This window comes from Anastrepha obliqua, chromosome 4 (genome assembly GCF_027943255.1).
Source record: "Anastrepha obliqua isolate idAnaObli1 chromosome 4, idAnaObli1_1.0, whole genome shotgun sequence".
NCBI classification, from domain to species: domain Eukaryota; kingdom Metazoa; phylum Arthropoda; class Insecta; order Diptera; family Tephritidae; genus Anastrepha; species Anastrepha obliqua.
This window is the reverse complement of record NC_072895.1, coordinates 94616669-94642644: the sequence shown is the minus strand read 5'-3', so window position 1 is coordinate 94642644 and position 25976 is coordinate 94616669. Positions and strand designations below refer to the sequence as shown.

General features: G+C 37.6%; 1 protein-coding gene across 6 annotated transcripts in view; it reads left to right on the top strand.

The window, feature by feature from the left end:
• LOC129244938 (homeobox protein 5) overlaps positions 1–25976 on the top strand; it is a 177053-nt gene that overhangs the window by 37675 nt on the left and 113402 nt on the right. The window lies entirely within an intron of this gene.

Genomic DNA, 25976 nt, shown 5'->3' with positions numbered 1-25976 from the left:
GGATTGGATTTGTATTAAAAGAATAAAAAAAAGCATTTTTTTAATGTTGTTTCTACTTCGATTTAGTTGTAATCGCTGTAGCGGAAAATCAGTCGAATGCGCTGTCAATTTCAAGACTCATTACTTTTACATTTAACTTTGTAACTTTGTAACTTTGCTCATTATTATTGAGTATGAAGTGGCGGATTGTTTTTCAAAGACATACCTAGCATACATACCTACACACATACATACATATGTAAGTGGTGTTCATTTTGCGAATTTATCCACTTGCTTAGACTGGTTTTGCTTCAATTCGCTAATAAATGCTTTGTGTAGTTAGGCCATCTTTGGTACACATAGAAATATATCTCTTTAACCACTTGTCATAGCCTATGACCAGAAAGTACCGGGAATGTTTGAATAAAACAAATCGGAGTTTAATTTCAGGCAAATTTGTTTTAAAATAAAAAAAAAAATAAATAATTGGCGCGTACACTTCTGTTAGGCGTTTGGCCGAGCTCCTCCTCCTATTTGTGGTGTGCGTCTTGATGTTGTTCTACAAATGGAGGGACCTACAGTTTCAAGCCGACTCCGAACGGCAGATATTTTTTTTTATGAGGAGCTTTTTCATGACAGAAATACACTCGGAGGTTTGCCATTGCCTGCCGAGGGGCGACCGCTATTAGAAAAATTTGTTTTATCTCCTGCAAAATATGACCCGTCTGAAGCAACACACATGTGCCAATGTTTAACCGAATCCTCCGTGCACCCCTGGTAGGCCGACAAAGGGATGGTCCTCAGCTCCTTCGACGCATTCTCTTTGATCTTCTCTATCGACTGAAATCTCCTTCCTCGAAGTGTTAATTTCATCTTGGGAAACAAAAAGAAGTCGCACCGGGCCATATCAGGTGAATACGGAGTCGATGGTATTTACTTGGTGTTTGATCAAATAATTGAGCACAATTTGGGCTCGGTGGGATGGCGCGTTATCATCATGCAAAATCCCAGAATTGTTTGGCCACATTTACGGCCGGCCAGGCAGACACTAATGATCCGATGGCGCTAAAAAATGGAGGATGTGTGTCTCCCACCAGTCCTACCAGCCTACCAAATATGGGCCGGTTCCCACGTGTGCGGTTCGTTTAAATTAATCATTCCCGGTACTTTTTGATCATAGGATATATACAAGATGAGCCACCCAGTATTTGGAATTTCGCTCAGTTATAAAAAAAAAACGCCGAATGGTACCCCTAACGATGCTTCAAAAAAAAATAGTCTAATCGAGTTGAGTCGCAGTTTCTAGTTACCACCATTTCGGCTTATTATTCAATTTCCGAGATGGGGTCCAAATGTAAATTTAACGACGTCCTTTTGAATCTAATGCGATTTTGTAGAAGGTGGCAGCGCTACAGCAGCTGATTGTTTTTTTTTTGGTTTGAATGTAAAAATGTCCTTATTCTTTGTTGTTGCGCTTTTTTTTTTTTGTTTATATTTTGATAGAAATTTTCATGATCAAACTACCAAATTTCCAATCAAAATACTCGTACATTTAAATGTACAGGCTCCGGCACTCGAAGTGTAGCCAATTAAAAAGGCCATAAATTTAGTTTGAAAAATTACTTTTATTCAATTCAAAGTATAAAATGTGTGAAAATAATACAAATATTAGGAATCAATTTACTCTTACTCGATATGACCACCTTTTGCCTTGACTATGGCCTTCAGACGGTCCAGAAACGAATCGCAAGCTGTCCGAATGTGACTTGAAGGTATTTTGGTCCACTCGCGGACAATGGATTTTTTCAGCGCCTTGAGGCTGGTGAATCTTTAAGTTTGGTGCTTGCTCCCCAAAATGGCTCAAAGAGAATAATCTATCGGATTCGCGTCTGGTGAATTTGAGAGCCTTTGTGTGGACGTTATGACATTCGGAACGTTGTTTTTTAGCCATTCTTGATTCACTCGAGCTTTGTGAGACGGTGCCGAGTGCTGGTGAAACGTCCATGGTCTGCCACCGAAATGTTTGTCTGCCCACGGCTTCAAAGCAACCTCCAGAATACTTTCCCGATAATATTTCGCATTTGCCTTGACGCGTGGCTCGATGAAAATGATTGGAGAGCGTCCATCTGCGGTTACAGCGGCACAAACCATTGCCTGTGGCGGGTGCTGCCTTCTGGTGGCCAATTGATTGCTCGAATTCTCGTATGAATGGTGGGTCAAATGAACCCTATCGTTTTGGGAATTTACGAATTGCTCAATTGGAAAAATTTTCTCGTCAGAAAACACAATGTTCGGAAAATGACCGCTTTCAGTCAAGCGAAGCAACTCTTTCGCTCTCTCAAGTCTGGATTGTTGCTTTGGTGTGAGATCATCCGCCTTTTGGATCTTGTAAGACTTGACTTTGAGATCATTTTTCAGTATGCGGCGGATGCTCCAGTCAGACATTTTCAGTTCCTTCGCCATTTGATTGACACTTCGTCGGAGATTTCGCTCAAGTCGCTTCCTTACTTTTTAAACCATTTCACGTGACGTTGCAGCCTTTTGATGACCACCTCCATGACGTTTCGCGATGCTATTAGTATCATTGTAACGAGTAATAGTGCGATATACAAAAACTTTTATTTACTTTAAGATCAAATATTAGAACAAATATCGTAATTTTATAAGTAGTTTTGCATTTGTGCAAATACTACCGCTGCTATTAGATAATAAGACCTAATTTGCTGAATATCATTATTTTAAGATAGATTGCAAATAAAATACTTACAAAACAAAAAACAAAAAAGGTGCTCGAGCTCACAAACAATCGCGAAATATAATGCAATCGCACTATTATGTTTGAAATCCATTACGGATTTTCTTTTTTCGCGTTTACTCTCGGCAAAATGATTCCGCGCGCTCTTAAACAATACTATGGTCTGTCATTTAGCCAACAAGCAGACAGATGATGCCCGCGCATCAACAAAAAACCGGTTAACCCTTAAAGGACAATGTTATTACATATATTTCAAATGTAATCTTCGTCCACAAGGGAGAGAATTCAGCGGCTTGCGGCCAACACAAAACAACTCGCTCTCCCTTAACCGGCTCTCAGCGGTTTTGAGGGCAACAGCAGATTTGCTAACGTAACAGGAGATGTGACAGCGATCGTCGCTTGAAGAACGACTAATTGGAAGATCGTAAGAATACATGGCAGCCGAAATCACTCTCACAATGTCGCTTCGGACGGCCAAACCTTGCCAAAATCCTGGGAAATTAAACTCCTACCTATCCAGAATCGACCCCGAAATGCTCAACATATGTAACACCTGGGCTGAAAAGTCCCGGGCCTAACACTAGCTTTATTGCATTCACCTCTTTTTCAGTTAGTACTAACTTTAAATAGACAGCTGTTCAAGTTTAATAATATTCCATTCGTGAGTTATTGTGCTAAGAGTGACGCTCCTTTTGTTAATTTCAAAACTGGAAAAATGGATAAAAAAGAATTTCGTGTTTTAATTTTAAACTGCTTCTTCATGGGAAAAACTTCCCGTTCAAACGAAGCAACGGCCTGAAAAGTGTTATGGGGACTACGCTCCATCAGAAACAACAATAAAACGATGATTTTGCTGACTTAAAGTGAAAGAGTGTCGTAGAGATATCGATGATGCACAACGCAGTGGACATCCAAATGAGGCGGAAGCACCAGAGATCATCAAAAAAATCCACAAAATTGTTTTGAGTGATCGAAAAGTGAAGTTGCGTGAGTTGGCTGGCATCGTAAAGATATCAAAAGAATGTCTTGATTCAATAATAAAAGGTTTGCTCAGTAAGCAGCTTTCTCGTTCCCTCTTGACAAATCAGCTCCCTTAGCAATACACTGGGTTGCTAGCTTTAGAAATTTTGAGTAAAAGTGGAGGAAAAGTAAAATTTGTAGAAAAAACATTTCATTTTCAAAATGGACTGCTTACGAGCAACAACCCGCTAAAGGGTTTTTATCGGTATGTCCAGGACTATGGTAGTATGACATGGAATACATACCGCTTAAGTCAGGACATGATAGAGCAATTGAGGTAATCCGAGATCGATAAAAGGAGAATTTGAAAATCTTTATTTCTTATGATGTGGTGATTTAGAAGGAATTCATGTTTTGAAAAGAGCATTTCCGAAAGAGTTACGACAGGGAGAATAATGGTATAGTGCCGACGCAATCGATAACATTGCAGACCTCATTATAAGAAAGTTGGTATTGACGGAACTTGTTTCCAATGGATGGATGAAGTGTCCAGAGGAGGCTTAGCGAAGTACAGTACCAGCAAGAAAAAGCTCCTCATAAAAACCATCCGCCTTTCGGGTTCAGCCTAAAATTGTAGGCCCCTCAATTTGTGGAATTTGCGGAATCTCGGCTAAGCACCTAACAGAATTGTAGGCGCCAATTATTTATTTATTTTTAAATAAATTTTATACTGGCGAAACCTTGCAACTTCGTGATCGGTTTTAAATTTAAAAATTAATTCACAAAATAAAATCTTGGTTTAAGTGAAATAATTTCTTGTTTTAATATCAGACTTGGTAACTTCCGCTAATAACTTCTATTTGTAAAACTATTTAAATTCAAATATTAATTAAAATTTGTTTTTTAAACCGTTTGTTGTTTGCTTCCATTTAAGTAAAAAAATACTTTTTTGCTACCATTTTTACCAAAAAGGATTTAATTTGTTCCCCTTTATTCACCTTCTTAAATACAACCTTTTGTAAGAGAGTGTCAAAAATCGAATGTCACTAGTGAGCAAACCTTTAATAATTGAATCATGATATTGCATGAGCATTTGACTATGAGAAGCTCTGTCAAAGTGGGTGCCGCGTTTGCTCACGTTTGTTAACGAAAAGCAAGTCAGTCACAAGTCAATCCAACCGTTGAAACAGCATGTGTCTTGGGCCTACCGTTGGATGAGATAGACGACAATGATCGGTGACTTCACCGTACTTAGCAGCGCTTAATGAACTGCTACAATAACAACATCAATGCGATAGTTTTTGAGTGTGCGCTGTGAAAATAAAATATTAAATATTTATTCATACGTCATTCACTTAATTTCAATTTATCCTACTCTAAGTTTCAGGCTGTTCTTAAGCCTACATAGAAAAAATGTTCTTTCTTACCAAATACAGCAGCTGTTTTATAATGAAAAGAAGCCATCAGTTGCACATTGAAAACATTTACCATTTCATGTACATCGTCTACGGTTTTTGAGCTCAAGGTTAGTCAGCGCTAGGACGGTGAAAAAATGTGCGGTTTCCAGTTTCATGGCTGGACATATACATATGTATATGCACATATGGCGACCATTCAGTGCGCATGAGTGTTCAAAATTAGAACCAAAGTGTTTACAAAAGAAAATGCAACTCTCAATTTTTTATGTTTCCCTCTTTTTATTTTGTTGCAACCTGAGCCTTTCGAGCGATCATGATTTTTTGTTGTATGGAAAACTTAAATTCTTGACTCTTAAGCTTTTTTACTTTATTGCTTCTTTCTCTTCTTCTTACTTGTATTCATTATTCTCGCCTGTATGCAACTGCGGTCTGCCTCTTGCTGTCACTCAGTTATTTATTTATTCGTTGCAAATTTATGCTGTGTTTGTTATAGTTTTTGTTTTTCTTAGCGCGCCACTCATATATCAGTCTCATTGTAGTACACACACAAACAGAGAGACATATTTGAATGCATTTGTGCAATAGTAAATGTCAATGTTTACAAGACCTCATTAGATGCTCAAGCATGACAGCGTCGCCGCACGGCAGATTAATTATCGGAGTCTTCACTTTAATACTACAGATGTTTTGCAAGACTAAATTTGTGCATTTGTCTGAACGTACTCGATTTTGTGCTCACACGCAAATTGTGCTACTGATTGCGAAATTTTGGAAAAGAAAAACAATAAGGTGTGGCTATTAAGTAACGTAGCTATAGACGAGGTACGCATGCACCAAACGCCAGCTGTTCAGCGAGAAGCCCTCGCTTTCAAAGGCAGTGCGTCTCGCTTCTCCAAACACATCAGAAGTGCGAATCAGAAGAGCCAAGATAATTTTATAATTTGTACAAAGAAGTTTATGGCAATATAACACATGGGCTGAAAAGTCCCGGGCTTAACAAAGAAGAAAACACGATTTTTTTGTTTTTGTTGTTCAAAATTTATTTTATTCATCAACGTAATTTCCATCAAAAGCAACGCAATCATTCCAGCGAGGCTTTAACATTTCAATACCACTTTTGTGGAACGATTTATCCTTTGCCTCAAAATAGGCCTCAGTTTCAGCGATAACCTCCTCATTCGAACGAAATTTCTGAGCGGTGAGCATTTTGTTAGGTCTGCGAATAGCCAGTAGTCGCTGGGAGTCAAATCTGGCGAATACGGTGGATCTGGGAGCAATTCGAAGTTCAATTCATGTCATTCTGCTATTATTGTGCCATCATCAAAAGATCTTGTTTTTGGTCAACAGTGAGCAAACCCAAACCCACTTTGAACAGTGCTTTCTCGTAGTCAAATGCTCATGCCATATAAAGCGAAGCCATTCTTTTGATTTCTTAGCGATGTCAGCCAACTCACGCAACTTCACTTTTCGCTCATTCAAAACGAATGTGTGGATTTTTTTATGATTTCTGGTGCTACCGTCTCATTTGGGTGTAGTGCATCATCGTTGTCTCTACGACACTCTCTCACTTTAAGTGAGCAAACCATCGTTTTATTGTTGTTTTTGATGGAGCGCAGTCCTATAACACTTTTCAGGCCGTTGCTTCGTTTGAATGGCAAGTTTTTCTCATGAAGAAGCTGTTTAAAATTAAAATTAATTCTTTTTGATCCATGTTTCCAGTTCTGAAACTAATAAAAGTAGTGTCACTCTTAGCACAATAACTCACAAAATAATGAATAGAATATCATGAAACTCGAACAGCTGTCTTTTTAAGGTTAATACTAACTGAAAATAGGTGAATGTAAAAAAAATAGTGTCATCTACAAAGTGAAGTCCAAAATAAACGAAACTGAGCTAAAATATAAAGCTTTACTCTGATAACTTCGAGTTTATTTATTCAAAATAGTCCCCTCTGGCCTCGTTACACTGTTTTGCGCGATCTAAAAGCTTTTCGAAAAAGTATTTTAGTTCGTTGACCGGAATCCGGAATGTCCTTCAATATATCGCTACAAGCCCTTTGGATGGCCTCTACGGGCTCAAAACGTTTTCCTTTCGTGGCCAAATGTAATTTTCTGAATAGGTAGAAGTCACAAGGAGCCGTATTAGGCGAATATGGTGAAGGTCTGATGGTTAAAATGTCAAAAAATCAGTCACAAGAGTGGATCGATGAGATGGTACATTATCATGCAATAAGCGCCAGCTTCCTCCTTCGCGGTATTCAGATCGGTTTCGACGAATGCGATGCAACAAACGCTTCAAATGGCCAAGATAGAAAATCGTATTGACGGTTTGGTCCGTTGTAATGAGAACCTTGAGGACAATTTCATCACCAGTTACAATGTTGTAAATGAAGTTCTCGTCTTTTCTCGCCTCTTTCGAATGTTGAATTCTGAACCAGTTTTGGTCCTCAGTTAACTTGTGCGGAAATTGAACGTGCTCGGACCTTTCATAAGCACAAATGATCAGTTAAATGCGATAAATCGATGTTTTGGAGATACTCAGCTCAGATGCCATGAATTTCAACGATGATTTCGATCATCATCAACGATCATTTTGGATAAATTTACGAACAATTTCGATGGAGTTTTTGGTGATTACTGATTTTGGGTGGTCCGTATGTTCATTGTCATTTAAGCCTCACAACCACCTTTGAAATGGGTGAACCACTCATGAACTCTGGCACGAGATAGACAATCACGCCATAAACTTATTTTTGTCAATTCAAATATTTGGGTAAACGTTTTACCGATTTTAAAACAAAATTTGATATTAGCGCTTTGTTCGAAACTCAGTTTTGTACCGATGACACAAACACACTGACAAAAACATTTCCATTACGCCAGTCTTGTTTATTTTGGACTTCACCTTGTATGTGTTAGGCCCGGGACTTTTCAGCCCATGCATTAGGTTTATCCCCTTCAGATGTTCTTAGTGGCTTAAGCGTTTCCAAGATGACCTAAAAAACATTAAAAAATATTCACGCGCCAAAAACGGATGATGACTCGAAAATAATTGGTCATCCTTAAAATGTATGTGAATTTTATGAGCATTTAGCTCTATTAACATGCTGCTTAAGGTACGGTAAACCTCAAACAATTTGAGTTCAGCGGACACTTAAGAACATCTTTGATTTCTAGGTAGCTAAGATCCTCCAAATTATTGACGTAGACATTTCGCCAATAGGGAAGAAATGTTGCGTCTAGTCAAAGCAAGGTACTAACACAACAGGCACAAAATCGTCTTTTCCTTTTCTTTGCCTTGACAACTTCTATACAAGTCATTTGCCTAAACGGTAGGCGTGTCTACCCATCTTTCATAAGCAGATGCTCTTCAGCTTATACTGAGCTTCTTTAGATCTGATATATTAAAAGTTGTATGCCAATTTGGACTAATCGCGTTACCCAAGATGCACTACATATATGAAAATTGCAGAGGTATTCTTAGTTCATCAATTATACTCCTTTTGGGACGTTTTGTGGCAACTGACGAAAACTGATCAGCTTTGTAATTCTCCTCTAATTTGTAGAACCCACACTGTTTTTAGGCCAAATGACTCAGCCTGCTCGTTAAGAGATGTGCGTTATTGGAGTCTGTCGATTGTTTTGTGCGAGACTTTTTAATCATTTGGCTATCAGTGAAAGTCGCATTCAGGCAAGCGCAAACAAAATGACTCCCGAGTTAGTTGAAATGATTACTATCGTCGACTTTATTATTGAGCTTCGAGCCATTCGTATTTGCATGAATAGGCTCGACTCCTGCCGATAGTCTACGGCTCTTCTTATAAGAGTAGAAGAGCTTTACATGTCTTGATGAGCATTGTCGTCGGTAATGTCTGTTGGGCGATGCAGGAAGTTCGGAGAAGTGAGTGAGTATTCTTCTATGCATTTTGTCACTTTTTTAGAGGAGTCTGCCAAATTGCAACTTGTTTTGGTACACAGTTCTCTCGGAATGAAATTCAGTATAGCTTAAAGCACCTTCACTACGGTAGTCCTCAGCGCAGCGTTTCTGAAATTATTGATTCTCTTACTAAAAGGTCCTTTGATCGCTTGTGACTATCTACACTTAAAAAAAAATAGTTTCTCGAGACCTCATAAAGGCGTGCTTTGGTATGACAAGAAGTGCAGCGGGAACCTCTCTTAAGCGAAGTATGTAGATATGAACCGTTATTTCAGCTGAAAAGATATTAAAATAGTCTCTCAAGTATTAAATCATACATTTTCGCTACTGGCAGCTTCAAACTTGGTTCTGAAACACGCGCTAAGTTGGATAATCTATTATAAAAAAATATTTTCTTTATATCCCAATTTCACTATTCATAAGCTGAAAGGCTACTGCGAAGAAGTGGAGTGGCAAAAGCTGACGAGTATGCATTGACTGCCAATTCGTTCTCAAAGCTTGCAAAATTATGCCGACATGCATTTGTGCAAGTGTGTATGTGTGTACGTGTATGTATGTAAATACACTTTTATATTGTCTATCTCTTTTAACACAAAGAAAAATGCATTTTGTACGCTTAACGCTCCAAATAATGCATTAATCACACAATCAACCACATACACACAAAATATTTCGCACATTCCACGTGCGCTGAAATGCATGAAAATTCCAGCGATGCACAACCGCAATGCGGGCGCTGTCAAATTTCATTGGAACGTAGTGCACGGCATGTACGAGAATCGCTCCTAGTAACAAATAAAAAAAAAACCGATTAATCGATTACATAAATTCAATTGTTGACTGCTGACAATTTATGTAAATGCGCTGCAGAGAGTTTAACGACAGCCATCGAGGTTTTTTGAAATCAAACCAAGAGACATAACAAATCTTAATGAAAAGGGTTTGCTAATCCTCCTTATTATTATGAACACCATTACATATTTTCTTCTTAGTAGAATACACAGTAGTAGAAGACACACCAAGTGAAGCCAAGTCCTTCAACACTTGATCTTTCCAACGCAGAGGAGGCTGTCCTCTTCCTCTGCTACCACTAGCTGGTACCGCATCGAATACTTTCAGAGCCGGAGCGTTTGTATCCAATCGGACGACATTACTCAGCCTGCGTAGCCGCTGGATCTTTATTCGCTGCGCTATGTCTATGTCGTCGTAAAGCTCATACAGCTCATCGTTCCATCGTCTGCGAAATTCGCCGTTGCCAACGTGCCAAGGTCCAAAAATCTTGCGCAGAATCTTGCTCTCAAACACTCCAAGCGTCGCTTTATCGGATGTTGTCATCGTCCAAGCTTCTGCGCCATACGTTAGGACGGGCATGATGAGAGGCTTGTAGGGTGTTAGTTTTGTTCGTCGAGAGAGGACTTTACTACTCAATTGCCTACTTAGTCCCGAGTAGCACTTGTTGGCAAGAGAGATTCTACGTTGGATTTCAAAGCTGGTATTGTTATCGGTGTTAATGCTGCTTCCTAAGTATACGAAGTCTTTTACAACTTCGAAATTATACAACCCCAGACAACAGTGACGTGGGTGCCGATACGCGAGTGCGCCGACTGTTTGTTTAATGACAGGAGGTACTTCGTTTTGTCCTCGTTCACCACCAGACCCATTCGCTTTGCCTCTTTATCCAGTTTGGAGAAGGCAGAACTAACAGCGCGGTTGTTAAGGCCGATGATGTCGATATCATCGGCATACGCCAACAATTGTGCGGTCTTATAAAAAATTGTGCCTGAGGGATTAACTACTGCGCCTCACACGATCCTCTCCAACATCAGGTTGAAGTAGTCACACAACAGCGAGGGGTCCTTCCCCATCTGACGGTGCTGCTGGTGTTGAGCAACGCCATCTTGCATAGTCGTATTACTTTTGCGGGGATTACAAATTCAGACATCGTGGCATACAGGGAACTCCATTTCGTACTGTCGAATGCAGGTTTGAAGTCGACGAAAAGATGGTGTGTCTCGATTCTCCTTTCAAGTCTCTTTTCCAAGTTTTGGCGTATTGTGAATATTTGGTCGATGGTAGACTTTCCAGGTCTGAAACCACACCGATAAGGTCCAATCAGTTGGTTGACGGTGGACTTCAGCCTTTCACACAATACGCTCGCTAGAATCTTATAGGCGATATTTAGAAGACTAATCCCGCGGTAAATGGCACAGATTGCAGGATCACTCTTCTTATGGATTGGACAGAGCACACTTAAATTCCAATCGGCAGGGATGCTTTCATCCGACCATATTTTGCAAAGAAGCTGATGCATGCACTTTACCAGCTCCTCGCCGCCATATTTGAATAGTTCACCCGGCAGTCTGTCGGCGCGCGCGTCTTTGTTGTTCTTTAGCTGCGTTATAGCTATTCTCACCTCGTCATGATCGGGTAGCGGAACGACAAATCCGTCGTCAACGACGGGATATCGGGATCTTCACATTCTCTCTGATATGCGCAGCTATCATTATTTAACAGGTTCGAGAAGTGTTCCCTCTATAATTTAAGTTGATCATATCGGACAAGAGAAATTAGTTTTATTTATAGGTAACCTTGTGCCTGATCGAAGCTTTTTTTTTTCAAAATTATCAAAATGGCGGCCTTAGGAAATATTTTTTAGATTTTTGTTTAAAAATTTGTTTATGTTTTTCAGTATAAAATTTATTGAAATCTACCAAGCTGTTTTTAAGTTACAGTGATCACCAGTGCAAAAAACATAGTTTTGAGAAGAAACGCATTTAAAGTTTTGCTATCGATTTATGTAGAGTATAATAATTCTTCAGCCGTCATAGCAGTTGCCAAAATATCGATTTGCTGTTGCCTACGTTGCATTCTACGTTCATAACAATAAAACCCGAGAAGTCCGTTGCTTGCAGCTGCTGCTCCGGAGCGCCTGAACGCACTTTGTTAATTGTTGAATAACTCGAAAAGTATTTGTCGGATTCACTTCACGGATTTTCACACAATATTTCTAAGATATTATAATTTAAGAAAATGCAAAAAAAAATCCAATATTTTGAAAATTGTCAGCCCTTAATTCATTTATAAAATAGTTTTATCTTAACGAGCGCACTTAGTTTTTTAAACTCTTTTCTTATAATTGTCAACTAGACTCCAATTTGAACGCGCTTACTTCAACATTCAAGTTAAACTCTCACTATTCATTCTCGTTTACTAAGCACAGCCATTCACTTTCGTTTTCTTTGCAGCGCTGCGCATCTAAATGGCTTTATTCACACGTGCATATCCCACAGTCAAGTGCGCACTTTCACTAGCCAAGCACTCTTTACTAAGTACTTCTTATTTACAATTTTCTGCTTCTTTTGCTTTTTATTGCGGAAGAAATGTCACGGCTGGAATTTAGAACAATGCCGATCTTGGAATTTCTGGCAAACTATAATGTTTTTTTTAATGAAACTTGGTGGAGATGTTAGTGAGGTGTTAAGGAACACTCTTTATAACTTTAAATTAATCGGGAAATAATAATTTTTTAATTATTTACATTCAAAATGCCCTTGGGAACATCAGTATAATTTGCCACATTACACTCTATATTTTTTAACATTTCACTATAAATCACCAAATATACACTCACACGCGTGTTTGTACCGATTTTTATGCTAATATTCCAATTATATCTATTAAAATTAAATGCAAATTCATTTGCCTATGCAATCACATTCCAATTTTAAGCGCGAACAAGAAGAAGATTGGAATTACAAGAGTATGGTGTTGCCGGATGCCTGCAAATGAAAACAAAAATTAAGTACTTGAGTTTAGTGTTAATGATGGGAATGGGGGTTATTGTGCCTGCTTACTACATACACGCATATGACGTTTTAATTTTGGGTTCAATGGTTTTAACACGGAAAGGAGTTTTACGCAAAAATACTGTGGATTGCATAGCCGGAGTTGGACTGATGAGGGTTATTTTTTTGAAGTGCGGCCGAAGGCCGCCCACGCGAAAAGGAGTTCTACGCAAAAATACTGTGGATTGCGTAGCCGGAGTTGGACTGATGAGGGTTATTTTTTTGAAGTGCGGCCGAAGGCCGCCCACGCGAAAAGGAGTTCTACGCAAAAATACTGTGGATTGCGTAGCCGGAGTTGGACTGATGAGGGTTATTTTTTTGAAGTGCGGCCGAAGGCCGCCCACGCGAAAAGGAGTTCTACGCAAAAATACTGTGGATTGCGTAGCCGGAGTTGGACTGATGAGGGTTATTTTTTTGAAGCGCGGCCGAAGGCCGCCCACGCGAAAAGAAGTTCTACGCAAAAATACTGTGGATTGCGTAGCCGGAGTTGGACTGATGAGGGTTATTTTTTTGAAGCGCGGGCGAAGGCCGCCCACGCGAAAAGGAGTTCTACGCAAAAATACTGTGGATTGCGTAGCCGGAGTTGGACTGATGAGGGTTATTTTTTTGAAGTGCGGCCGAAGGCCGCCCACGCGAAAAGGAGTTCTACGCAAAAATACTGTGGATTGCGTAGCCGGAGTTGGACTGATGAGGGTTATTTTTTTGAAGTGCGGCCGAAGGCCGCCCACGCGAAAAGGAGTTCTACGCAAAAATACTGTGGATTGCGTAGCCGGAGTTGGACTGATGAGGGTTATTTTTTTGAAGTGCGGCCGAAGGCCGCCCACGCGAAAAGGAGTTCTACGCAAAAATACTGTGGATTGCGTAGCCGGAGTTGGACTGATGAGGGTTATTTTTTTGAAGTGCGGCCGAAGGCCGCCCACGCGAAAAGGAGTTCTATGCAAAAATACTGTGGATTGCGTAGCCGGAGTTGGACTGATGAGGGTTATTTTTATGAAGCGCGGCCGAAGGCCGCCTACGCGATAAAGAGTTCCACGCAAAAATACTGTGTTAATTAATTTAATTTAATTTTAATTACTTTATTATTTTTTGTGATACGCTTAATATCATTGTTTTTAAGTTTAAATGAGTTGTATGTTTTTATTTTCAAATTCATTTCTCAACTTTAAATTACAGCAAAAAATACTGCAGTTTTACAATGAACCTTCCACTGAACATCCCTGCGTGCGAACTTCGTTTTCATTTCAGGTGTATGGCAACACCAACTTTTCGCTAAATTATAGAACTTTAACATTAAATTACTTAAAAACTATAAGCCTCCGCAGGTTCTGTTTTCAGTTTTAAGATGGGGATACACCCCTCTATCACCCCCTTTTTACCGTTTTTTCCAAAGCGATCGGCATTATACTAAATTCTAGCCAATGTCACTGACTCTACTGTTATTAACTAAATGGCACTGATAGCAATCATTAACTTAAATTTTGTCCAATGATAAGCAACAATCAACAAGTTGAAGTGCTGCGTAAATTGGCTGCGCGATGAGTAGGCGAAGTGTTTACGAATGTGCAGCGTTGCCAGCAGTTCAGAAATTTGTTGAACGAATGCAGTGCAGTTGTTGTCAATGACAAATACTTGATTTGTCACGGACTCTTTCCTACTTCACTCTTTTTAGCGACTGTCGATTGTGAGCAGTTAGTACTTACAGTGGTCACACAATTTATTCGTACACTCACAGTTTGTAAACAGATACACCTGATTCTTAGAACGATGTATAGAAACGAAACAAATTTTGATATATTCGTAAAAAATAACATATTTATTCAATATTTAAGGAACAAAAACTTTCAATTTTCATTTCTGGAATTAGAGAACTTAAGGGGGTAGCCTGCTTTAGAGGCTTCAAAAAATCGATGTTTTCGTGGATTTTTTTTGGGAAGAAAATAAATATTCGATTGAAACGAAACTTTCAGGTTTTATTGTTATATATTTCAGCAGTGTTATAAAATTTTTTCTTTAAAATAATTGTCATATTATGCCTGGTACAAGCATTTTGCCGAGGCGCCTCGAGTGTGCATTTTTGCAATTTTATTTTAGTATAGTATAGCTTCTAGTTAAACCAAGAAAATTAAACAAAAAGTGAGAAATTCAACAATTTTTCGCTAATTAAAAAAAAAAATTTTTTTTGGAAAAACAAATTCACTTTAGATTGTTTAAAAAGTGGGTTAATCATAACTTTCTTAAGGTTTTTTATGTGCAACTAGCAGAGAATTTAATTCTGAATACAATCAATGTTATCTCGTTTCGATAGAATGTTTAACTTTTTCCCTATCTTTCCCGCCAATTAGGAAAAATCGTAAAAATAAAAAACCGTGAAATCGCACTTCGAGCGATCCGGCCGCTCGTATACCTGCCCGACGCTTGCTCATAATTTCTTCTGTAACTCCGAAAATATTTTGAATTTGCTTCTGAAATTTTGAGGACACATTCTTGGATAGTTTGGGAAGACATTTATGCAAAACCAAAAACATCGATTTTTTCAAGCCTCTAAAGCAGGCTCCCCCTTAAGGCAATAACGAAATAAGGCACAATTTTATGCAAAAATATTATTCGTACATAGCCATATAAGGAATATTTTCTTAAAAAAATAGAGAAAAAACGAGTATTTAGTGCTTTGTTGGGCCGCCTTGAGCTTTAATAACTGCTTCCAAACGTCGGTGAATACTTTTCACCAATACCTTGGCTTTATTAGCTGCAATTTTCTGCCATTCAACACTTAAAGCTGTCTTTAATGCCGCCTTTGATGTTATTTTGTGCTTTCTAATTCTCCTTTCTGTGACTAGACATGCTCAATTGGGTTCAGATCCGGTGATTGCGGTGAATATTTAAGCTGCTTACAGTGGTAAATAAGCCATTCTTACACAAGATGAGATGGGTGTTTTGGGTCATTGTCTTGTTGGAACCAGAACCCTCTAGCATTCAGTCCAAGTTTACGCAAATCATTCTTCAAAATGTTTAAACACAGACGTTTTTCCATTTTATCATCAATAAAAACCATTTTTCCTACTCCAGATGCAACTGTGCACCTCCAAACCATTTTTACGATTTTTTTCATTATGCTCTGTATTTTCTTTTCGCCAAAATTTTGGAGGCCCATCTGATCCGGAAACATTAAATTTCGACTCATCACTGAATATGACGTTTTACCAAAAAGAATCTGGCTCATTTATATACCGTTTGGCGAACTCCCATCTCTTCTTTCTATTAATACTCGTATCTGAAATGTAGGGCGTGCGGCGTGCCAATCTGCTATGATAAGACTCTCAAATATTTCGGCATAGTATCGTGGAGGTTACGAATAAATTGTGTGACCACTGTATAGCCAAAGCGTTTCACATGTTTCGACTTAGCTGGTTTTTGATTTTAACACTTTTCACTAAAATTAGCCGCTCTTTGCGGTGCTTGAGTGTTTAAACAAATCATAGAGAAAACTTCAAATTTGTTTGGACATTCAATTAGGTTAAGTGGCTACTCGTGCTCAAGATCAAGTGGAACAAAACTCATTAAATTATATTTTAATTATATTTCCCATGATGAAATGATAAATAAATTTTGTAAGATTAAGAATAAAGTGGACACCATAGTATGTTATGTTACACGATTTATGGTAATTATTAAAAAAAAATATGATACTTTTTAATCAAACCAATATGGATATCAGAATAAAACGAAATTGCTGAAAAACAGAAAAAAAACACACAATCGAAGCGATCCCTTTTCACGTTCAAGCAAATCAGTCGAAAATTGAGGGAGATGTACAAATTTGACTAAGAGGATTCAGACAGGGCAACTAGGTGCTAGGGAGGCTTTGGACAAATTGGACCGATTTTTGTTTTCAACTCTGAGTTGTTGAGTTTCTTTGGATGTTTGGCGAAGCTCCTCCTCCTATTTGTGTTGTGCGTCTTATGCAGTGACCGACGTACGTAGTCCCTTACCGCAGTCCCTAACGAGCACACAATTGAGCAAAACTCATCCCGTAGAGAACAACTGCGTTCTTTTAGTTACAGTTACAATTTTTCATTGTTTAATAAACCAAAGCCAAAAACCAACAAATGCAAATAGTTCATTTACCTATTAGTCCAGTAAAATGAGATAAAAAAAAATAGCCAAGTAAGTAATTTTAGGAGTATGCGAGGTTATGGTTTTATTATGTAAAACCCATCACCGTGAACTTAAATTTGAGTTTTCGGGGTCGGGGGTTCTGTTGGGGGTTCTGTCCCGCGGCCGCCATCTTCGAAATAAGGGTGCAACTGGTTTTTTGCGTTTATCTCGTGAATTTCGAAAGTTACGAAAATTTTGTAAGACACTTTTTTGTAGATAATAATATTATCTACAACTTTCATTCAAAACTTTTTATTGTAAAATTAATAATAAAAAAGTTATAAACAAAATTACGCGAAAAATTAAGGGATGAATTGTTTTCAAGCGTAATAACTTTTTTTTGATTGATTTTGTGGAAAATATACATCAAAGCTTTTTTATAGAGCATTCTTTTGTGAACATTTTTGTCTATAAGTTTTTTCCGCTATCTTTATTTAGTCTTATGATTTTGAGCTACTAAGCGGAGCAACCAATACTTAAGCGAAGCCTATAAGCGTATACGAATATCATATAACTTGCATTTATCTACTTTTCTTAGTGATGTTATTATGTATAATTGTATTGTTAATTTTGTACGCAATTATATTCATCTTTTATATAAATTATTGAGACTCCTTTCCGCACCACCTAAGAGGTAGAGTCTGCAGCGCCTTTTTTTTTTATGTGGTCTCCCCTGTAGGCCTAATCCACTAATTTTTTATTTATTATTCCAGTCTTCATTTTTTTGGTGGTCCAGGTTCTGGATCGTCCATGTCAATGCCAATGTCAGGTTCTACCTGTATATCGATGGGTGATAAGTCAAGGTCGTCATGTTCAATGTCTATGTTGACCGTCAGTAATGTCGGTGCGTCGTCTTCGGTGTCGTCTTCATCAATATCGTCGTTATCAATGAATTCAGAAATATCTACTGTATTTTCGCACGTTTCGCCGCTACAATGTTGACAAATTGGTGAACTTTTCAGCCCTGCTTTGCGACAACCGCAGGCTTTACCGCATTTCGCCTTGCACCTGCAGAACATTAACTTCAATAACTCTGGAGGTGCGACAGGCTTGGTGCAATGTATCGGTATGAAATGCCTAGATGTTTTTTCCAACCCCAATATTCTGGACCTTTAAACTCTCCAAGCCAAGTCTGCATCAACATTATTCAATAGTGTTTTTAAGTTATTTTAATAAAAATTATAATTTTTCTAAGTTTATTTTGTAAATGATTTCGAAATGTACAGCTTGGCAACACTGTGTGGTGAGAGAGCAATCAACTGACAGGGTTCTACCGGAATTTTCAAAAATCCTGCAATAAAATCTACGATACTACGATACGGAAGGAAGGAATTTTTCATTTACATGAGGTTCTCATTAGTTTGATCGTAACAGCTGACAGGGGACTGCGTCGGTGACTGTTCTCAGCATTAAGGGGGTATTCTAGTCTAGAGGCCCGAATTTCGAGCATTTTTTGACGATGAATAAAAAAAAAGCTATTGATATTTTTACGATACATTTTTTTATCATTTATTTATTCATATATTAGGAGCACACAAAATAAATTTGAAAAAAAAATGAATTTTCATGGAGTTATGCGTCCTTGAAGTGGAAGGGGGGGAAAAAAAGGCAGTGTCCCCGTCGTCACGATTTCTACCCTTGTGGTCATCTGAAAAAGAAAAATACAAATTCTTAATTAATATGAATGTCATTATCGTATGAACCAGAAAAAACGGGAAAAAAATTTTTTCCATAAAATGGCGGCTACTCAAAAAATTTAGGTCGATTTTTTCCTTATTTTTAAGCTTTCTCGAATTGTTTACAGATATTAAAAAATTGAAATTTCCGGTTTTTCGAGCTTCATACGATAGAGATATATTTAAGGAATATTCATGACAAATTTCAAGCAAATCGGTTGATTAGAACTTGAGATATCGTGCCGACCGTATCGAACGAAGTAGTTTCGAGAAACACGCGTTTGAATTTCGCCGTCCGCTCAAACCAGTCTAGCTGTCTAGAATACCCCCTTAATGTTGTTTCACAAATGGGGAAACCGACGGTTTAAAGCCGACTCCGAACGGCTTATTGAAACAAGCATAAATATTTATTAACGTTATCGAAGAGTTCAATAGGAAGAGAGGTCGTCTACTTACATACTTCCTCAAACACAGCCGAGCATTACACAACCAGCAACAATATTTTACAGGCAACCTCCAAATTAATATGCGAACGACGATCAACTTATTAAAAGTTGTAAGACAACTAACTGCTACAGGAACAACACGTAGGCAACAAATAAATATCTACAGTATTATCGATGTGCGCTGTTGCTCTTACCACCTTTGCAATGCAAACGTGTGGGCACTCGCATTCAAATGCTAATTAAGAATGCAATAAATGCACATTGGAATTAAAGCAATGGCAAGAGTGTGAACTCGCAGTTAGTGAAACTAATGAAATGGAAGTGGAAAAAATAATAAATACTCAGCAGAACATAAAACAGTTTAGAATCGAAGAATTCTTGTAAACACAACTCGTTGTAGGATCCAGTCGAGCAGAGTTACTCAAGCTAACCACTGAGATGTTACTGCTATTATTGGTTTGTTGGAGTTTTTTGTTCATTAATAATGCATAGATTTCTAGAGGAGAAATTTCCAAGCGCATGACGGCGCAACGAAGACATAAAATCGATTAGGCTTCAATACTAATTGTTGAATCTGTTCTGATGTTCCATAAAGTGGCTTATTAAACTGCTCTCATGCATATTAATTTGTTTACTTAATAATGAATAGTTTTATAAAAATTTATGCTAGCCAGTAAAGCTAGTTTTTACAAAATTCAGTGGGAAGCGGCAACATGCGCCTTTCACATTACAAATGGGGAAATAAGCTGGCCAGTAGATGTGGCTGCCATCAACAGCGTCCCATGTGAACAGAAAAAAGCTTATTGAGGCACGCGGATCTGATGTTAGTCATTATTTGTAGATTATTTAACCTCTTCAGGGACATCGGCACATATGTGTACGTTTAGGATTTTTTTTATTTTAGTTATTTCAAGAGAATCTACAGAGAGAATCACTACAGAATCCCTCAACTAAAGAAAAACAAATCGTTAAGTATACCAGGTGTATAAGCTTAAATCCGCTGATTGCTCGTAGATGGCGTTAGTGAGCATATCAAGTTACCATAGAAATGCCATATTTTTTTTTGCATGGGTTCGACACCTGTTTACATCAATCACTGCACATCATCAGTGATTTCATACAGCAACACACTTTTTTCCTTGCGTAATCATGTCTAATTTTGTGCCAAAAAAAGAGCATATGCGGGAAGCTCTACTTTTTTGCTTTAATTTGAAGAAATCGGCTGTCGAATCGCATCGAATGCTTGTGGAGGCCTATGGTGACAGTGCATTATCGGAAACAACTTGCAGAGACTGGTTTCGTCGGTTCAAAGACGGCCATTTTGACTTGAGTGACAAGAAGCGTGAAAATCGGCCCAGAAAAGTTGAGGACCATGAATTGCAGGCTCTTTTGGATGAGGACGATACCCAATCGCAAAAAATGCTTGCCGAGCAGTTAGGTGTCACTCAACCAGCCATTTCCATGCGTTTACGTGCCATGGGAAAGGTCCAAAAAGTCGGAAAATGGGTACCCCATGAATTGAACGATAGACAGATGGACCGACGCCAAAACACATGCGAAATCTTGCTGGCTAGGCATAAAAGAAAGTCGTTCCTGCATCTTGTGGTGACTAGCGATGAAAAGTGGATATACTTTGAGAATCCTAAACGAAAAAAATCATGGGTCGATCCCGGCCAACCATCAACTTCTTCATCAAGACCTAATCGCTTTGGACGCAAGACGATGCTGTGCGTTTGGTGGGATCAGCAGGGTGTCGTTTACTATGAGCTGTTGAAACCTGGTGAAACTGTTAATTCTCATCGCTACCACCAACAACTCATCAAATTGCGCCGTGCTTTGCGTGAAAAAAGGTCTCGTTATGAACAAAGACATGAGAAGCTGATTTTCCTCTTCCACTTCGATTCGTACGAAGACGTCCGGAAATGGCTTGACGAGTGGTTCGCCTCGAAAGATGAAGAATTCTTTTGGCGTGGTATACACAAATTGCCCGAGAGATGGGAAAAATGTATAGCTAGCGAGGGCAAATACTTTGAATAAATTATTTTTTTGCTTTCTATAAAAAAAAGGGTTTTTTTTACTAAAAAACAGCGGATTTAAGCTTATACACCGTAACGGAACGGATAATGGAATATTCTGCTTTATTCATGGTGTTTTTACAGCATTGCAACGATAATTTCTTTAAAAAATTTGTCCCTGAAGAGCTTAAGGCCCTTAAAGAATATCATCTCGTTTTTTGTCTCAGTATTTTAGTTGTCTCATAAAAAAGTTGTTCCATAAGATGTCTCACTTACAGCTGTTGTATCACCTAGGCACACAAAATCTACACTTTACGTTCTATTTCGTACATACATGACTACATAACAGAGAATTCTCAATTAGGCAGATAGAAGCGAAGAATTTTGAGAGTTATTCTGCAATGATGTAATTTTAATTTTTCGGGCTCGCCGGAATCCGATTTCTTCTTCGGCGGCGGTACGTAGAGAACGAGAAATGTTGCTCCATTGTTCGTGGATGCCGGTTTGTTGGGCAGTACTCTCTGAGAGCAGGAGTGAGAGTCGAGTGGCGAATCTTCTGGCTGTCTGTTGTGATTGCAGCTTTTCGATGTCGAACATTCTTTGCGTAGGTAGATGCACGTTTTTTGCTGCACAGAGGCGTGTGCGCAGTTTGGCTGCAACAAGGTAATGATCCGAGTCGATGTTGGGTCCTCGGATCGTACGTACATCTAATACACTAGAAGCGTGTCTTCCATCTATCACAACATGATCGATCTGGTTTCGAGTTTTTGGATCAGGAGACAGCCAGATGGCTTGGTGAATCTTCTTATGCTGGAATCTGGTGCTGCAGACTATGATGAGAGAGTTACTCATACAAAAAACCATATGTTGTTCAAAGGCGGCGTAAAACTATAGGCCCTTACGTTTGTGAAAGAGTTGGACCAAACGTACAAAAAGCGCCAATTATGTATAAGTATATGTAGATATAATTTTAATCTACCGTAATATCTCAAAATGTCAAAATAGCGAGCTTTTGTAAACAAAAGTGAAAAGTTAGGTTAGGTTATTGTACACATGAAGGAGAAGTGAAAAGATAACAGAAAAAAAAAAATTATAATAAAAAAATTATAGGTATTAGAAAAAAACGCATGCAAAACTCTAAAATTAAGGGGGGGAAACCGGTTTAAGAGGCCGAAATTTTTGTGTTTTTCGTAAATTTTTTAACAAGCAAGGAATAATCAGAAATAGTTTAAACTTAGAGGGTATTTTATTAATATTTTTAAGTACACTTTTAAATTTTTTTCAAGCTATTTCCGTAGGAAATAGTGGCGTTAGAGCGTGCTGATCATGGACGATCGCCATCCGAGTATCTGGCTGGTGGGCATTCCTGAAGTTGTAATTTTTCTCTGTAACCCACAACAATTTTTTTTTTCATTCACAACATGTTTCCTAAGAATATGAACCTAATTTTGATAAAATAATATTGAAAATTGCATGTTTTTGAGGCGCTTGAACACAATGTCATTTTTTCATACCATATTTTTTCATCTATTTTGCTTAAAAAAAATAATTCTTTCAGAATATTATCTAAGAACTAGGTTCATATAAATTTGAATTGAATAAAGAACACTCCCCAAAAATTTCATAACGATTGGTCGATAACATTTTGAGCTAGAGTGCCTACCAGTTGAAAAAAAGTAGTTTCGAGAAAAACGCCGTTCTAACTACCGCGCGCTACGGTGCCGAACCGACGGGCGGTCACTCATAGAATCGTGAATAATGCGAATTTCCTTTTAAAATTTTTATCACATATGTATTCTTGAATAGTTATACTAACAATTTATGCAACAAAAAAATTTTGATTTTTTTATCAGTTATATATTATTTGACAGCTGGTTCTGTCAAATTAACTGAGAACTGAGTTGCGGTACCGCAATAAGCGCAACCGTTTCTCAAACAAATAAAAATAAACATAAAAAAGATAAAAAAAAAGTGTGCAAAACTCTAAAATTAAATAAATTTGACAGCCCATATGGGCAACAGCTCATGCAGTCAAATTCATTGAGAACTGAGTCGAAGTACCGGAATATGCGTAAACTTCTCTCAAACAAGGCGGAATTTTGCACGCCATTTAATTTTAGTATAATATTGCGCCAGTTTAAAGTAACGCAAAATTAATGTAAATTTTTGATAATTTTCGATTTTTTTTGTTTTATTTTTTTTTACTTTTTTATTTTTTTTTTATTTTTTGTTTTATTTTTTTTTTATTTTTTTTTTTTTTATTTTTTGTTTTACTATTTTTTGTTTTTTTTTTAACTTTTTTGGTTTTGATAGTGTTAAGCAATTTTTTCCAAATAACGATTGCTCGAAGTTTTAATTATATAGAGAAATTGCAGAGCGCCAACAAAAAGGTTTTGTTTTTCACAAATCACTGATATTTTTGCGCAACTTGAAACTTGCGCTTAATTATACAAAAAATCAATGAACTATAAAATTGCATAATTGAAATGTTTTAAAAAAATCTGCTTGAAAAGTTTGAAATTTTGCTGAAAGTTTTTTTGATTTTTCCAATTTTGTACAAAGTTTGAAGATTTAAGTTATATAATTTTTATCGTAGTATAAAGCATATATTTTTATAAAAAAATGTATAAATAGTTAAAGCTTTTCAATACTCCTGCTACTATTATTGTACACAATGCACCTATATTTGCACGGGCCTTAACGAGTCGGTCATCCGCAATACTTACGAAACACTCGAGGCACTTTCGGTCAATACTCCATCCACCATCCATTCACTACTATAGTGAGTTCCACACAAGTGTGAGTTACTTGTGCAGATCCAAAGCAGTGGTAAAAAGCCGTTAACCTGTAGGCAAATCTTAATATTTCAGTTACCTCAAGTTCCCCTCTTTAATCTATAAGTATAATTTTTTTTTTTTCAAATTGTGAAAACCTTAATATAAAAAATTAAAAACAGTATGCTTTCAAAACTCACTCCAAACACTTGTGTAACACATTTTGAAATCAGTGCATTCACCTTCATAAACAAGTGAATTTTTACCCACACTTGATTCGTACAAATTTGGTTAACACCTACACTCATATGAACTCTATCAATAACAATTCGTACTTTCATACATAGATGCATACATACATACACACATATATCCATATGTGCTGCCAGTCAGTGAAATACCCAAAATCACCAATAAACGTTCGTATATGGTAAATGACTCTGGCAAAAAAGTTTTTCAATCCCATAAACAAATAAAGTCTACTGCGTAAAATTCTTGATCATCAGGTGATCATCGTTTACTCCTCCGTCCCCCCTTTGCTCGCTTATCGATTTCAAGCCAAAGCAAAACCCTTTCATAAGTGCAATTAAATTGTTGCTTTTTTTCGCTGCTTTTCAAACTGTCAATTAAGAGCAGTTAGCTAAATTACATTTTAATTATTTCTTTGTTCTCAATTTAATTGCTACGCTTTTATCGAATCGTGCCTTTTGTATTGCTTTCTTACTTATTTACGCGTGCATATATTTTTTTTAATTATTGTTTTGCTTTTTCTGCCCACTTTTGGCCTAACTATGTTTCCCAATTCCGTTTCTACTTCGCATTCTATGCTCACACTTGCTTTCAAATTGTTGCTCGTTCCTTTTTTGGGCCGCTCTTAGCCGGTTCATGTAATTTACGAGCGACTTGACCCAGCGCCAGCAGCTAACCGATTAGTGGGCTTGTGTCTAATGTTTTTATTTTATTTTGATTTTAGTAGCTCCAACATTTTGCTTGCTAGTCTTGACCGTACCGAGCCACAGACACTCAGTGGTTTTGCCAAAGTTTATGGAATTTTTAGTTAGCTTGTCTTTGGTTTTTTTTCTTGTTGTTGTTTTGATTGTATTATTTCTCTAACTTTTGGGCTCTGTTTCGTTCGTTTTCGGTCAGCGATTACAGTTAAGGATCAAAATTGGTAAATGTGTACTAAATTCCATTCTGATTATGAAATACAATTTGAGTAAGATTGGCTCGTTCGCCATCTTGGTGCGGCAAGCATTTATTTCAAAATGATGACAGATATCAATATTGAGTATTTAGCTATACCAATACCGATTGGCCGCCATCGTATAAAAATTTTAATATAAAGAGCGATAAATAACTGTTCAGCCATGTTTGTGCAAAAGGCACATCTGCTCTGTAAATCATGTAGTTCATTGCTCAGACTGCTCCATAAACAAAAACAGTTGAGCTTCACCTTAGTAAATAAAGTGTTTTTTGTGCCAGTCAAGTTCTGTTGTTGTAAGACTATTCCATTCCAAGGAAGTATTTGATTTTACCCACGCATTTAAAACGTGACTTATAGCGACCTTAAAGATGGTAAGAGATTTCATCAGGAAATTACGAAGGGAACTTCTAAGGAATAACAAAGCTAGTTTCTCGGTATTTTATGAAGTTATTGATTTCTTTAACTTAGGTCATTCATAACTACAACTGAACGCTGTTAACCGTTACTTTTTCACTAAACAATTTTCTCATGGCTCATAATGCTAAAATATTTATGATGTATGTAATCAAATTATTTTATTTCCCACACTATTTTCTTCTCACATTTTCACTGCATTCCCAATTTTTCCACAACCGTAAGTAGTTTTCGGCAAAAAGCTTCTTCATTTCATATTAATAAATATCAATGCCCTTTCGCTATACTTCGTGCTGCAGCTTTGTACAAAATGAAAGCGAAACCGATGTGTTGTATTTTTTTTTTTCTCATTCAACTTTGACTCGCTCGAATGCCAAGCAAGCCAAAAGCAAACAAAAA